Source organism: Oryctolagus cuniculus, chromosome 4, assembly GCF_964237555.1.
Source record: "Oryctolagus cuniculus chromosome 4, mOryCun1.1, whole genome shotgun sequence".
In the NCBI taxonomy this organism is placed as follows: Eukaryota; Metazoa; Chordata; class Mammalia; order Lagomorpha; family Leporidae; genus Oryctolagus; species Oryctolagus cuniculus.
Genome location: NC_091435.1, coordinates 126,908,838 through 126,925,956, shown reverse-complemented (window position 1 = coordinate 126,925,956; position 17,119 = coordinate 126,908,838). Strand labels below are relative to the sequence as shown.

At 39.5% G+C, this 17,119-nt stretch overlaps 1 long non-coding RNA gene and 1 pseudogene across 2 annotated transcripts in view; one reads left to right on the top strand and one right to left on the bottom strand.

The window, feature by feature from the left end:
- Positions 1-17,119, bottom strand: part of LOC103350422 (uncharacterized) — a 38,823-nt gene that overhangs the window by 7,490 nt on the left and 14,214 nt on the right. For both annotated transcript variants that reach the window (XR_011388109.1, XR_011388110.1), the window contains exon 2: positions 9,908-10,010. This is a non-coding gene — a long non-coding RNA (uncharacterized lncRNA). The remainder of the gene's footprint in view (positions 1-9,907; positions 10,011-17,119) is intronic.
- On the top strand, positions 4,318-4,846 carry LOC138849433 (large ribosomal subunit protein eL22-like; annotated as a pseudogene).

Sequence of the window (17,119 nt, the reverse complement as noted above, 5' to 3'; positions counted from 1 at the left end):
TAGGTAAGTTCCCCTCTGCATTCCCAGTGCTTGGACTGTGGCCATTGGTGTCACAAACTGCAGCATCACCCACATCCACCCATCACAGCTCCACGGTCATGGTCTGTACATGCTACAAACACTGATGTCACCCATGATTACCTGGCAAGATCTGGGGATAGTCCCTTATGTGTCCTGCAGTACCAGGAAAATGATTATTGCCACTACAAACCCCAGTGTGGTCAGCACTCAGCTCAGTGGGGCCTGAGGACACACACCTTTGGCAGCTCATGTCTATTACAAACCCACACCACAATAGCCATGAATTGTACTCTCCACAATTGCAGCACATGTGGACACTGCTGACATTGATTACAGCTGAAGAAATCACATGGAGACAATAATTCTGAGCTCACCTAAAACTGAAGCCAAAGCAAGTAAGTCCCCACCTCACAACTAAAAAGTATTTCCCAAATAACGCAACTCTTAAAGAAGAAGTAACTGCCACACCATATGTGCAGACATCAACATAGCAACACAAGATACATGTAGAAGCAAGAAAGAATGATACCTCCAAAAGGACACAAGAGCTCTCCAGAAAGCCTAATTTGAAGGAAATTTATGAAATGCCTGAAAAGGAATTAAAAACAACCTGTGTTTTTAAAGTTTTTTGAGGTTTAAATTTCACCTGTGTTCTTTTGATAGGACCTAGATAAGGTACCCTCCATATCCTGCAGCTACAAGCAATAGTATAGAGAATCTTACAGAAGTGGCTTGTGGGGCCGGCTCTGTGGTGCAGTGGGTTAACGCCCTGGCCTGCAGTGCCAGCATCCCATATGGGCGCTGGTTTGAGACCCGGCTGCTCCACTTCCGATCCAGCTCTCTACTATGGCCTGGGAAAGCAGTAGAAGATGGCCCAAGTCCTTGGGCCCCTGCACCCATATGGGAGACCCGGAAGAAGCTCCTGGCTCCTGGCTTCAGATCAGCATAGCTCTGACTGTTGTGGCCAAGTAGGGAGTGAACCAGCGGATAGAAGACTTCTCTCTCACTGCCTCTCCTTCTCTCTCTTTGTAACTCTGACTTTCAAATAAATAAATCAATCTTAAAAAAAAAAATAGTGGCTTGTTTGTGGCTTGGCAGTTTAAGCTGCTGCCTGCAACACTGGCATCCCAAATGAGCTCTGGTTCAAGTGTGGAGTTCCAGCCCTCACTGTTGTAGGAGTGAACCAGTGAATGTAAGTTCAAGCTCTCACTGACTCTGAAACTCTGCCTTTCAAATAAAAAAAAAAAAAACAATTTTTTAAAGAGTCTTATAATAGAGGCAAAAGTATGACCATTAAGGGGCCGGCATTGTAGCCTGGCAGGTAGATGTGCCACCCATGATGCCGTCATCCCATATGGGCACCACTTCAAGCCCCAGTTGCTCTGCTTCCAATTCAGCAACCTGCTAGTGAGCCCTGGGAAAGCAGCAGAAGATGGCCCAAGTACTTGGGTTTTGTTTTTTTTTAATCCATTCAGTGAGTCTGTGTCTTTTAAGTGGAGATTTAAAGCCATTTACATTCAAGGTGAGCATTGATAAGTAATGATTTTGCCCTGCCATTTTTCCAAAAATATTCCTATTTTTTACTTTGGATTTCTTTTGTACTTTTACTGAGCTTTCCTTCCTTTACCTTCTTCTGTAGTGATGACCATGTTTCTGTGTTTCTGTGTGCAGCACATCCTTAAGCACCTTCTGTGGGCCTGGACAAGTGATGACAAATTCTTTCAGATTCTGTTTGTCATGGAAAGTCTTTATTTCACCTTCATTCATAAATAAGAGTTTTGCAAGGTATAGTATTCTGGGTTGACAGTTCTTTAATCTTAAAATTTGGACTATATCTAGTCATTCTCTCTGAGCCTATAGGGTTTCTACTGAGAAGTCCACTATGATTCTAATTGGAGATCTTCTAAAGGTAATCTGGCATTTCTCTTGTGCACATTTTAGAATCTTTATTGTGAAGAGTTTGATCACAATGTGTCATGGTGAAGATCTTTTCTGGTCATGTCTATTAGGAGTTCTATGTGCTTCCTGTACTTGGATACCCCTTTCTTTCTCCAAATTGGAGAAATTTTCTGTTATTGTTTCACTAAAAAAAGATTTCTAATCCTTTCTCTCTTTCCATGCCTTCAGGAACTCCTAGAACCTGTATGTTGGGTTGTTTGATAGTATCCTGTAGATTCCAAACAGTGTTTTTTCGTTTACTAATTTCTTCATCTTGTGTTTGGTCTGACTGTGTGATTTCCTGTGCTTTGTCTTCTAAGTTAGATATTCTTTCTTCTGCTTCATTGGTTCTGTTGTTAAGGCTCTCCATGGTATTTTTATATGTTCTATTGAATTCTTTATTTCCAAGATTTCATTTTTATTTATCTTTAGGATCTCAATTTTGTGGGAGAAATTTTCTTTTATGTCAAGTATGGATTTCATTGGTTCTTGCATTTGCTTCTGATTACTTCTAAGTAATCCTATGGTCAATTTTTTGAATTCCATTTCTGGCATTTCTTCAGTCTCATCATCTTCATAATCTAGTATTGAAGTATTGTGTTCTTTTGGGGGTGTCATGTTTTCTTCCTTGTTCTTGTTTCTTGGATTGTGCATTTGTTATTCAGCATTTGTGAGGATACTCGTTGGTTTCTTCTTTGATTTTTTTTTTTTTTTTTTGCTGTGGCAGCTTTTACCTTTGGACTCTGTCTGAATGGATTAGTGGAGTGTCTGCTTTCAGGTTAATAACTGGAAGCATGTGGTAGGAGTGGCCAGGGAACTCTGTTCAGTGTTCCAGGGTGAAGGGTGTGTCTGAAGTGACACACCCAGGTTTGGTGTGGTAAATCTTATTTTTTTTTTTTAATCAGAGGGGAGTTTTATTTTTGTCTGTTGGCATAGATTCAGCTGACCTCCTCTCCTCAAGGGAGACCCATGCCTGGGGGCTAGCCCCAGTGAGTACATTATTCATCCACTCTGTGACAAGGACCACACAAAGGATCTGTGCAGTCCTCAGTATAAACTCAGATTCACTAGCAATGTCTCTTGCCAGGTAACCAGCGAGCCCTGATCCTGTGGAGCCTCCCACAGTGCCTGCCCAATGTCCCAGCCACACCCTGAGTCCTCCCACGTAGCCTCAGTGTTCTCACAGTCCTGGTACACAATCCTCCCACAGTCACAAGCACCAAACCCTGTCTATTCTCCCCACCAGACTCAGGAGTCTCCGCCTGGCTGGTTGCTGGGTACAAACATGAACTGATGCAGCTGTTAAATATATCCCAAATGGCACCCGCTTTCTGTCAGCTTGTTACAGGATGCCTCCGCGGGATGATTCGGGGGAGAGACAATGTGCCCCCCCTCTTTATTTCTTCTCCTCTCGTTTGGTAGGTACACTATCCCCCATGGGGCTCCAAAACAGATTCCCTCTAGGCTCTTCCTGCAACTTTTTCTCCACTGCCTTAGGCTACTGCAGTCTGACCTCACCTTGCTCTCCAATGCTGGTGCAGAGGTTCTCAACTGCTGGGGTCCTACATTGTTTGCATCTTCACCCTCCACATAGGTCCACTGTGTTCCTCCAATTTACGAAGAGTTTTCTCTCTAACTCTTCTCTGAGACTACACTCTTTCCACTTTTTTGTAAACTATCATCTCCTAAACTTGAGCAGCGAGCTTCCTCCCTACTCTACCATCTTATTCTCTCCATAACAAAATATTAACAAACTGAATTCAATAGCACTTTAAAGATCATAAACCATGATCAAGTAGGATCAATCTCAGCAATGCATAGATAGATAATATTTTCAAACAAAATAAACATGATAAGCCACATCAATAGACTGAAGAAGAAAAAAATATGACCATCCAAATAGATGCAATGAAAGCATTTTATGATTCAACATGCCTTCATGATAAACTCTCAACTATTTAGACATAGAAAGAATAAGAAATAAAGGATATATAGGACAAACTAACATCCAGTATCATATTAAGACCTGGAACCAGTCAAGGAGGTTCACTTTCACCACTCTTGCTCAGTACAGTATTAGAAATATTAGCAAGAGCAATTAAGAAAGAGAAATAAAGGTCATTCAAATGGAAAGTAGGAAGTCAAAATTTTTATGTCTACAGACGACATAATTTTATATGTGGAAAAGCCTACATATTCTGACAAAACTCTATTAGAACTGATTAACAAATTTCAGTAATGTTTTAGGATACAAAATCAATATACAAAAAAAAAGTAGTATTTTTAGACACCAATAATGAACTTGATGAAAGAGAAATCAAGAAAGCAATCCTATTCACAGCAGCAACAAAAGTTAAAACATTTAGGAATAACTTTAACAAAAGCAGGGATAGATATTTACAACGAAAATTACAACACTGATGAAAGAAATTAGAGGACACAAAAAATCAAAGATATTCCATGTTCGTAGATTGAAAGAAGGAATATTGTTAAAATGCCCATCCTGTGTCCACTACCCTTTCTGCCTCTGTTTCCATGGTGGTGCCCATGAAGAAACCTGTGGTGAAGGGGGAAGGAAGAAGCAGTGTCTGAAGCTCACACTTGACTGCACCCACACTGTAAAAGATGGAATCATGGATATTGGCAATTTTGAACAGTTTCTCCAAGGAAGAATCAAAGTGAATGGAAGAGTTGGGATCTCAGTGGAGGGACTATGACCATCAAAAGGAGCAAGAGCTTCCGAGGTGCCTTTTTCTAACAGGTATTTGAAATATCTAACGAAAAAGTATTTAAAGAAAAATAATTTATGTGATTGCCTGCATGTAGTTGTTAACAGTAGAGTTTCGAATTATATTACCAGATTAAACAGGACAAAGAAGAAGATTAAGACTCATTTGTACAGAATATTTTGTATGAGTTCTTGAATAAAACTTGGGAACAACAACCAAAAATCTCTATACTGCCCCACACTACATACTAAATAGAATGCCACCAAAATACCTATGACACTCTGTACAGAATTACTGATGGGAATGTAAATTAGTACAATATGGATATGCCTTTAAAAACTAGAACTAGACCTGACATATCATTCAGAAATCCCACTGCTGAGTATATGTATTAAAAAGAAACAAATCATTACATCAAAAGATATCTACACCACTATGTTTATTGCAGCACTATTCACCATAGCCAATAAAAAATATTTAGAAGTAAATTTGACAAAAGAGGTGAAAGATCTTGCTCCACCAACAGATGAATATCTAAAGAAAATATGGTATAGATATACAATGGAATATTATTTTGCCATAAAAAGAATGAAATCCTGTCATTTGCAGCAAAATAGATGGAACTAATGGATTTTATCTTAAATGAAATAAGGCAGACACACAAAGACAAATATCACATTATCCCACATATGTAGAAGCTAATAAACCTCAATCTGAACACAGAATAGTAATTGGGACAGGCTGGGAGGGATAGGAATGGGAATGGAAGAAGTTGGAGAATAAGTAACAAGTCACAGTTAAATAGAAGGAATAGGTACCTTGTGTTTCATAGCATGGGTTAGGGGGCAATGACTATACCTCCTAATAACTTATTATATATTTTCTGAACAGATGGTTGCCTCAAGTTTCCAATCATAAAGTAACAACAGAGAGAAGGAAATGCTAATTATCCTGATTTAATCAATACACATTATATACAAGTATGGAAATGTCACACTGTACCCCATAAATATGTGCAATTAACCATTCATCAAAAAACATTTTTAATCTTTTAAAGTATAATAAATTAAAATATTTTTAAAAGCTCATATTTTAAGTAAGAATGACAAAGCTGACTCTTTCAGTCTGTCAATCTGTTACAGTCTATTTCACCCTTTAAGACTTAAACCACACTTTCTTTGATTCTTATGATGGGTTTACCACAACTTTGCTAGTCTTGTGTAATTGAAGGTTCCCCTTGAAATAAAGGTGCCCACACGCTCTGAACACTTTCAACAAAAGGAGCCTCGCTCTGCATACCAAAATGTGAAGAGTGCTTTAAAGTAGGAACATCAGTCCAGTCCCCTATTTGCCTCCTTTCCTTTATCAGGACAGCCTTTTATCATTTCTGATAGACATAACTAATCCAAACATCTGATTCTGGACACCAGCAGATCCCCTTAGACCTCACTAACCTAATGAAGGATCCCACCCAGAAACATGTACTTGGAAAGCTGGAAGAAGCCTTCAAAATCAAACAGTCCAGGACTTCCCTTCCACAGGGGAGCAAAAAGCTCTGGCAAGATGTGCATGGAAATGAACTGAGTTATTTGCCCAAAGTACATGGTCCAGGAAAGGAGCCTACAAGAATGAAGATATAACCTGAATTAGGAGAGGGACCTACTGACCTGTAAGAGCTAGCTACATCTGGTTTATTGTCACCTCTCACTCAAAGCAAAACTCCAAAATGAAGAAAAGATATTTTGGAGTTTGGGCCCCACCTCCCGTGAGTATCCACACACGAGTCCAGCTTTACCAGAGAGTGAGCAGAGATTCATACTCTTCCATTTCCACCAGCAGAGATTTACATTTTCTCATCTTCCCAGCCATATTGGTTCAACCAATCCATCCTTCACTGCACTTCACCAGTACAAGCTTTGCAAGAGGTTTGCTTATAAAGAGTTTTGCTTATCCTGACAAATTCAAATGATAGTGCCAGGATAGGATCAGGCTAGGGCTTAGCACAGCTTTCAAACCTCAGTGAAATGAATTTTAGTCAGTGACTGCTTCAGAATTTTTATGTAAGGGCATTTAGAGGAGTCATTCTGGTTGGAAGAGGGTACTGTGGGGCTAGTTGTGAAGCTGCATTTGCCTACCAAACCAATTGTTTTTACAGAGATTTTAGAGGAAATTCATTTGGAGTGGCTTCGAGGACAAAGATAGAAACTAGGCCAAGGCACCCCTTGACCCATCAACTTATTCTAGTGCTTTTCACAATTGGAAATGTTTGGTCTAAGGAGATAATCCAAAATGTTAGCTCACTGTCTCACAAATTTCTGCTCTCCAGATCCGGGGCACAGTTGTTTTAACCTTTTCCTGTCCTTAAAAAATACATCGCACAAAGCCATGAGTACTCCCCTAAAAGCACTCCACAGTGTATACTTATAAAGGCAGTTGTAACGGAAGTAGAGAATAGGGTCAGTTTATGCAGAGCTGATTCAACCACTTTCCAGTTGAAGAACTGATTAGAAAAACAGAAATTTTATAATGTAATTAAGAAGTATCTTCCCCACTTTGGAAGAAGTGAGTGAAAATTGTTATTTGCTCTATCAGACTGGAGATCTGATATTAGTCCTAGATTCTGCCTAATTCCATCTAACATACAACCTATACTCGCATCAGGTAAACAGGAGAAGACGTTTTGGAGCAGTGGATCAATTCACACTTTGGAGTAGGTATAATGCACCTCAAAATAGTCAAACCATCAGTCACCAGGCCTGAGTAACTGGAGTCAATTATAAACTCATTGATGTCTGTGCTGAGTCTTATTCATATTTGTTTTTCCCTTCTACTTTCCATCCAAATCACAAAAAAATTATAAATAAACATTAATAAATGTTTCCTAAATGGAAAAATCAAATAGAGTTTGAACATAGTTTATTATTAACTTTTCCAAAACCAAATCATAGCAAGTAAGCCTTTTCTTTTATATTACCTCAATTGGTCCAGTTATTATAAAAGACTATTTTTTTCATTTATGGAACTCTATCTGCTCCATTTTTATTAACTATGTAACTTTTATAATTTTCTGTAATTATTTCTTGCCAATACATAAAGGAACCATAAATGAAAGAAAAGAAGGAAATGAACATTATGATAATCAAAGAGGAATAATGCTTAGACATATGTTTTAGAAAAAAATACATACTTACAGTTTCACATTGAAGGTTTTTCAAGTTATAAGGTCCTGAAGACTTGGGTAAATTTTCTCATATTTTATTAAAATGCAATACATGTTTTAGATATTCATAGTTACTGAGTCAGCTATTTAAAAGTCATTAAGCCCTCCATGTAGCTTCCTAGCCCAGAGGTGATCGGGATGATCAGTATAAGAACAGTTTACTGACCACAGATCGCAAACTTGATTTAATCAATGTGCAGCAGCCACTCACCTGCCTGATCTTCAGTCCAGATCCTGAGTTTGCACTCAGTTTTCTGGCAGAAGACGAGTGCTGGTGCCTGTCTGGCTTTTCTACACCACCCACCCTGCTTCCCCAAACTCATTTCTGTTTCCCAGTTAATTCTTCAGTTCTTTTCAAGGACTTTCTTGTTTTCAGTGCTTCATTATACTATGGCTATTTTGGGTGTCTTCTTCCAGTGATTTGACTGTTGACGTAGGAAATCCTAACAGCTGATGATTCCCCTCTTCTGCCTGGAGTACTGAGTACCTGATCATCTTCATCCCCATCACCACCTGAACGATATTCTGATCATCATTCTCTCATACAGCTGGAACAACTACTTTTTTCCAAAATTTTCTGAACTTTCCACTCAAAGCTTAACTGTTAGAAGCATCGAACCTCAGAGTTAAAATGTAGGGTCCAAATCCTGATTCTACCACCACCATTGGCCTTTATTCCTCACTTAAAATATGGGGATGATGATGAAAAATAATATTGATGTTGAAAGATTATCATGATGATCAAATAAGATAATATACGTAAAGGATTGGAACAATAGTACACATAATAAACCTTTTTTTTTTTTTTTTTTGACAGGCAGAGTGGATGGTGAGAGAGAGAGAGACAGAGAGAAAGGTCTTCCCCTGCCATTGGTTCACCCTCCAATGGCCACCGCGGCCGGCGCACCGTGCTGATCCGATGGCAGGAGCCAGGTGCTTCTCCTGGTCTCCCATGGGGTGTAGGGCCCAAGCACTTGGGCCATCCTCCACTGCACTCCCAGGCCACAGCAGAGAGCTGGCCTGGAAGAGGGGCAACCGGGACAGAATCCGGTGCCCCAACCGGGACTAGAACCCGGTGTGCCGGCGCCACAAGGCGGAGGATTAGCCTATTGAGCCACGGCGCCGGCCAAAACTCTTAACCTTTGTGGCACCAGCCGCAAGTCATGTGAATCTGTACCTCTCACACATTCTAAGCAAATGAACTTCTTACTTTTACCATCGCTCTCACTCCATTTGCTTAGAATGTGTGAGAGGTACAGATTCACATGACTTGCAAATGGAAGAAAACTGACAATCAGCTAGACCAGGGTTACAAATATTCAAATGCCTACAGGGTCAAATCAGGTCATTCTAGCTGTGTTACTGAAGATTAAGCATAGTGCTGTCATCTGAGATCAGGAGGCTGATATTACCAGATCTTCCAGTTTTTCAAGGGAAGCCAGAATGCAAATTGTGTATATAAACCCCAATATACAAATGTTGACAATCAGACTTCCAGAAAATGCTTTGCTGGTTTAAAAGGGGTGTGGGGGAGGAATGTAGCAACTTTTACTTTAGAGCCTCTAATCTCTTATCACCTTATTTGAAACCAAGAAAACAAGATACAGAAGAAAATTGTGGTGCCCAAGTGTGCACCCAGCTAGTTAATGGCAAAACACTGATAAGCGTCAGATCTTCCAAACCTTCATCCAGGCACCTCTGACCCCCTTCCCTATAGAGTGCTTTCCCCTTTCCATCTGTTTCTAATCTGTCACTAAAGGCTGTTATGCAGAGCTTTCTGCTCCATTCTCCATTCTCATGAACACCCTGCTAACCAGGCCACCAAAGCCTCATAATCTCCTCCCTGGAATCTCTTCCACTCTGATGCACCTTGGCTTGTAGGCTAAGATAAGACTAACATTCTTAACCTCTGATCACACCCTTGCCAAAGTCCTTCAAAATTCTTTATCATCCACTGCATCAGAGCCAAGTACATTGTCCTGACATTCACTTATCTGACCTCAAACTGAGTTCCTTTTGCTTTCTTCAGATCTCTCAGCCAGCCGGCCTCCTGGTTCCTCCATGACCAAGTTGTGTCAGCCCAGTCGATTCAGCCACACTACCTGAAATAATTGGAAACAGCAAGAGAGTATAATAATTATATTCGTCTCATCTTGTTGCTATAGGAATTAGATGAATTAACATATGCAAAGGGCATCACATACAGTAAATACTCTAGAATGCTCATTATGAATGAATATACCTGTGTTATCTTTCCTCGAAGACCCTGTGTCTTTAGAGTAGAATCCAAGCCCAATATTCTCTTCCCAGCCAAGTATATAGCATTTGTTATGCACTTTTTAAATATTTCTTCAGAAGAAGAGTAAATGAATACATGAGTAAATGAAGAATCTGATTTGAATCATCGAGTAAATGTGACCTTGGACCAGAAATGAAGCCAAAATGAAAAGTAGTGAGTGTCCTCAATATGAAAAAATTAACATTTTGAGATTTGATTAGTGTTTATATCCCTTGTCTATACTCCTGAGGAACAGTGGTTTTTCTACTTGCTTGTTTAATTCTTTATTTAGTGGGAGGGTTAAGCTTATGAATATAAAGTAAACTGAAAATCTGTCATTGCAAAAACTAAAAGCAGAATCAGAAAGGAAGGAGGATGAAGGTTGGGAGTATGAGAGGGAGGGAAGAGAGGGTGGAAAAGTAGCATTATGCTCATAAAGCTGTGTATATCGGCTGGCACCACAGCTCACTAGGCTAATCCTCCACCTGCGGCTCCGGCACCCCAGGTTCTAGTCTCAGTCAGGGCGCCGGATTCTGTCCCAGTTACTCCTCTTCCATTCTAGCTCTCTGCTGTGGCCCAGGAGTGCAGTGGAGGATGGCCCAGGTCCTTGGGCCCTGCACCTGCATGGGAGAACAGGAGGAAGCACCTGGCTCCTGGCTTCGGATCGGTGCAGTGCACTGGCCGTGGCGGCCATTTGGGGGATGAACCAACAGAAGGAAGACCTTTCTCTCTGTCTCTCTCTCTCACTGTCCACTCTGCCTGTCAAAAAAAAAACAAAGCAAAACAAAGCAAAACAAAAAAACCTGTATATATGAAATTTGTCCCCCTATATAAATAAAAAATTTAAATGAAGTGCTAAAATATTAAAATTGCTTTTAACAAATTTTAAAAATTTTAAAATAAAAAATTGCCTAGGCTCCACAGACTGCATCAGGCAGAGACTGCAGAGAGTTTGGGCCCTGCTGGAGAATGTCAACTTGGACAGTTTCACACGAGTGATGAACTGGGGGTGCAGCAACAGTCCCACTACTTGAGTAAGTGCCATGAATAGGGTCCTCTTATGTGTAAAAGGAGGCTTTTAGAAAGTTGTTCTGCTAAGACTACAGCTTAGAGAGGACAAGGGAGGAAAAACAATATAGGCATAGCTTTATGACCTGGAAGTAAACCAAGCCACTGACAATTTCTGCGGTTGGACTTAAGATGTCTTGTCAATAGTACAGAAGAGGAGCCCTAAATCACCACTGTAAAAACATGTTCTGAACTAAGACATAAGCTCTGTGCGGATATGACTACAAAGCAAAATAGGAACGAAAAGTAGAAAATAAACAAACAAAACTACCCAGTCAAATTGAGCCCATGAATCTGACTTCCAAAACACAGTCATATGGCACCTAATGACAGGAAGGCATCCTGAGAAATGTGTTAAGCAATTCTGTCCTTGTCCAAACATCATAGAGTAATCAAAAAAAAAAAAAAAAAAAACCTGAAACAGTTAAGATGTAACAATAGACTCTTTTTTTTTAACTTTTATGTAGTAAATATAAATTTCCAAAGTACAGTTTATGGATTACAATGGCTTTCCCACCCCCATAACTTCCCTCCCACTCGCACCCCTCCCATCTCACGCTCCCTCTCCCATTCCATTCACATCAAGATTCATTTTCAATTCTCTTTATATACAGAAGATCGATTTAGTATATATTAAGTAAAGATTTCATCAGTTTGCACCCACACAGAAACACAAAGTGTAAAATACTGTTTGAGTACTAGTTATAGCATTACTTCACATTGGACAACACATTAAGGACAGATCCCACATGAGAAGTAAGTACACAGTGACTCCTGTTGTTGACTTAACAATTTGACACTCTTGTTTATGGTGTCAGTAATCTCCCTAGGCTCTAGTCATGAGTTGCCAAGGCTATGGAAACCTCTTGAGTTCGCTTTCGATCTTATTCAGACAGGGTCTTAGTCAAAGTGGAAGTTCTCTCCTCCCTTCAGAGAAAGGTACCTCCTTCTTTGATGGCCCCGTTCTTTCCACTGGGATCTCACTTGCAGAGATCTTTCATTTAGGTCTTCTTTTTTTTTTCCCCCAGAGTGTCTTGGCTTTCCATGCCTAAAATACTCTCATGGGCTCTTCAGCCAGATCTGAATGCCTTAAGGGCTGATTTTGAGGCCAGAGTGCTGTTTAGGACATCTGCCATTCTATGAGTCTGCTGTGTATCCCGCTTCCCATGTTGGATCGTTCTCTCCCTTTTTGATTCTATCAGTTAGTATTAGCAGACACTAGTCTTGTTTGTGTGATCCCTTTGACTCTTAGACCTATCAGTGTGATCAATTGTGAACTGAAATTGATCACTTGGACTAGTGAGATAAGATAATAGACTCTTATGGGACCACAAATGTATTCCTGTTATCATTGACTGAAATGTTACTACCAGGCACAACAAATCAATAACCAGAAATATAAATTTACTAAGATGAGCTATATAGGAAAGCCTGAAAGTATGCTCAGAATTTTTATAGAAATGAAGAAATAATATTCATTTGAAATGAATAAGAAACACTGAAGTAAAAGTAAGCACAAATGGAAAAAGAACAGGTGATAATAAAAAATTAAATATATGATAAATAAAAATATAATCACTAAATGAAAAAATGCAATTTGCTCCTTCACTGATTATAGTAAAAAAGGGAATTGCTGAATTGAAAAGCAACATTCAGAGAAAGATGGAGCACCTTGACAGCTGAACTCAACAGCAAGAAAAAAAAATATCTGATATTTAAATTAGGTAAATGACCTCAACAGACATTTCTCAAAGGATTACAAATAGCCAACAATTATATTAAGTTTTGGGTTTCTGGGTATCTGACTTAATCTACCTATCACAGGAAAGATGAGAGAAGATATAGTTTTGAGCACAGATAGGTGAGAAGGGAGAAATTTGGTTCTGAATATGTAAAACAACCAAGTATAAGTATTTAGGTAACATATGTTATAAAATCTGAACCTTTGGAGTCAGGTCTAGTTTGGAAGTAGTATAGCATTGAAACTTGTTAAATATACATTGTATGAAATCATGGAAACTGATCAAAGAATCTAAGGTAAAGAGAAAAAAGACCCAGAACACAACCCTGAGGACTTAAGTATCAACAGACCTGAGAGGTGTGATTTTTCCAAAAAGTGTTCAAGCAACAGGTGTGCCTACCATCCAGATGCTGGTTTCTAAATGTCACTCATTCCTTAATTAATTTGTTGATTGGCTATAATTAGTAAAGTTAATAAGCAGTATGGATGCTTAGTCCAATACGACTGATGTCCTTATAAGAAGAGATGCAGACACACAGGGAGAGTGCCATTTGATGATCCAGTCAGAGACTAGAATTTTGTGCCTGAAAGCCAAAAAACGTCAAGGATATTGCTGGTAACCCGTAGACATAAGCTCTGTGCGGATATGACTGCAAAGCATAAGAGCTAAGAAGAAACAAAGAAAGGTCATCCTGTAGAACCATTAGAAAGAGCAATGCCCTGACAACACTTCGAACAAGGAAACAATACATTTCTATTGTTTTAGGTCAGTTAGTTTGTGGCAATTTTTATGACAGTCCCAGGAAAGGAATACATCATTCATAAGTTGATTCAAATACATATATATGTATATTTTAAAGGTTTATTAATTTATTTGAGAGTTAGAGTTACAGAGAGAAAAAGAGAGAGAAAGATCTTCCATTTGCTGGTTTACTCCCCAAATGACTACAACATCCAGGGTTGGTCAGATCGAAGCCAGCAGCCAGGAGCTTCATCTGTGTCTCCCACATGGGTGGCAGGGTCCCAAGCATTTAGGTCATCTTCTGCTGCTTTTCCCAGGCCATTTAGCAGAAAACTGAATTGGGAGTGGAGCAGCCAGGACAGGAACTGGTGCCCTTATGGATGCTAGCATCACAGGCAGTGGCTTAACCTGTTATGCCACAATGCCAAAGGCCAAATACACTTTTTAAAAGCTGTTTCCCTTCTTTCCTTTTCTGGCTTTTAGTTACAAAGTTCTAGGGACAACTGCTGCTCACCCCACCAATCACAGAATGTAGGATCCCAAGTAGAATAAGGAGGGCATCCCTGCACGGAGACAGATTGGAACAGGGTCAGCATCAGTCAAAGTGAGCAGGGCTTGCTCTTGAGGAGGCAGCTCCACCAGAGAGGTCAGAGTCCCACCTGGGTGTGGAGGATGGCAGCATCCAACCATTGAGGAAACCCTGCACTGCAGGCTTTTAGAGCTGGAGTGAGGGTGAACATGCACGGGGGCCACCGGATGGGTAGAGTCAGAGCCTGCATCTCATGGCAAAGGATTACGAATTGGCAACATTTAGGCACGTTGATTTAGTAGTATATTAAGGGAAAGGGCCAAGTTTCAATAGGGAATTAAAACAAAGGAAAAAAGACAACTTGAATAAACAATGAGATGGAGATATCTGAATGAACTTGAGAATTTGAATAAATACAGACATAGAAATCAATATAGATGTAAATGTGTGTGCACATATATGCATCTGTTCTTTACCTCAGCTCTCATAGAGGGCAACAGGAACACCCAGTACCCAGATATTTTTCCATATTCTTTTCTCTATTGAAAAGGGCAGAACTCCTTGGAAAACAGTAGATGCTAGGATTGGGAGAGGGAAAGCATAAGATGATCCATTTTAAAAAGGTTCTCAAACATGATAGGAACATACTAAGGACACAGAAGTCAAATTACAGGGCCTCCCACTGGCTAAAATAGGGCAACTTTTAATATAATAATATTACCAAATTATAGCTCATTGAATAAAATAGAAATGAGTCCAAAGAGATATATTAAGTTAACAAATAAATTGAAAGGACTGCAATAAAGACTTTACAGTCTTAAAGAACTCCTTCTTAGAAAGTGGATAAATTACAAAGTGAAAAAGCATAACTTTACAGGGAAGAAGCCTAACAGACACCCTGAATTACAGATGTTGAAATCATGTGTCACCTGATAGGATGCAATCAAAAGAATGTAGTATCATATCTACCATTCAGACCATTGATTCTAGATCTAATCACGAAGAAACACTAGACAAGCCCAAACTGAGGAACATCCTACAAAATAACCGGCTGGTCATTTTCCAATATACCAAGGTCATGAAAGTGGGAGAGGGACTGAAAACTTGTTCCAGAATGAAGGAGCCTAAAGATATAAACTAAATGCAACAGGAGACTGTGAAGTTGAAAAGACTTCACAGTTATTGGGCAATTGGCAAGACTTGAATTAGGTTGAAATTTAGAGGTTCATAATCTATCAACATGAGGAATATACATTGAGATACTCAGGCAGGCAGGCATCATGTCTACCAACTTTCTCTAAAATGGTCCAGAAAAAAAAAATCCTTATACTTTCAGCAATTTTGTTTGTGATTATTAAAAAACGCTTTTAACCTTCTCTATAAGGAAATAGACTTTGAGATCTGGTAGAAAATCCCAAGCTTTAGAAGTTGTAAGAGCTATATACAAGTAATTTATAACCCAGCTAAGTTGTCATATCACATACCTACCTGGTAAATCAAATTGACCCCAAATTTCACTGAAAATTCCTAACAATTCTTGCTATATAATACATCACAATATGCATTAAGGAAGGTTAATGCCCCTTAAAAAATAATTGCCCCAATTTGACCCACCTTATCTGAAATACTGGATCTATGGAGAATTCTTTATATTTAAATCCAGTCTCCTGGTAACTGTCTTGATTGCAATTGAAGATACCAGTTTTAGTCATGGCCCAAGAAAATACTTATTAAAGGAATTTATAAGTGAAGAAAAATGGAACTCCAGAGAACAAAAACTAGAGAACTCTGTTTCACACTCACTATACCTGATTCCAGATAGCATTTATTTTCTAGAGTAACTCTCATTCCAACAGAAAGCTAATTTCCAAGATAAAGGGGCATCCTGGTCTGTTAGGATTTCTCAAGACTCCTAATAAAGCAACAGAATGAAGTGAGCACTAGAGGGCACAGCTGGGTTATTCTCATACATGTCTATACAAGGAAATTTTCTTCTCTTCTACATTTAAAAAGGAGTTTATATTCTCTTTTCACTTTGAAATACAATAGATGAATGACTTCATTTCCAGAAAGGTGCAGTGCCTTTTCTGAGACGAGATTTAGAGGTGGGGGAAAAAAATACTAAAAGCAAATTAGGACACTTTCTCATTTCTGGATCACAATATATCTACATTTTTCTTTCAGGTCATGTCTGTTATGTTCTAGTATTTTTTAAAAGATTTATTTTATTTGAAAGGCAGAGTTACAGAGAGGCAAGGCAGAGAGAGAGAGAGAGAGAGAGAGAGAGGTCTTCTATCTGCTGGTTCACTCCCCAGATGACCGCTACGGTTGGAGCTGCACTGATCTGAAAGCAGGAGCCAGGAGCTTCTTCCGGGTCTCCCACATGGATGCAGGGGCCCAAGGACTTGGGTCATCTTCTACTGCTTTCCCAGACCATAACAGAGAGCTGGATCAGAAGTGGAGCAGCCAGGACTCAAACTGGCACCCATATGGGATGCGGGTACTGCAGGTGGTGGCTTTACTGGCTATGCCACAGCGCCAACCCCTCTTTGCTTTTCATAACTGCCAGCCAGCACTGCAAACACCATTTCCTTGCTGTCATCTTTCTGTTTAGTGTAATTTTCAGCTTTCCACTGGGAACTAAACTTGAAGAAATTTTTTAAAAAGACATCTCCAGTAACAAATAAATCATTTCTATGCCACTCTTAGAGCTGAATAGTGGAGTTTCTAAATCTTAGTGTCTGATATTCTGTAGTATATAGAATCACATCTGTCCCAATCATCAAGCAATTCTGAATAAGCGGCCTATGGTGTGTGACATGAAGAAGCTGGGCTGAAGATAGGGCTTTGACC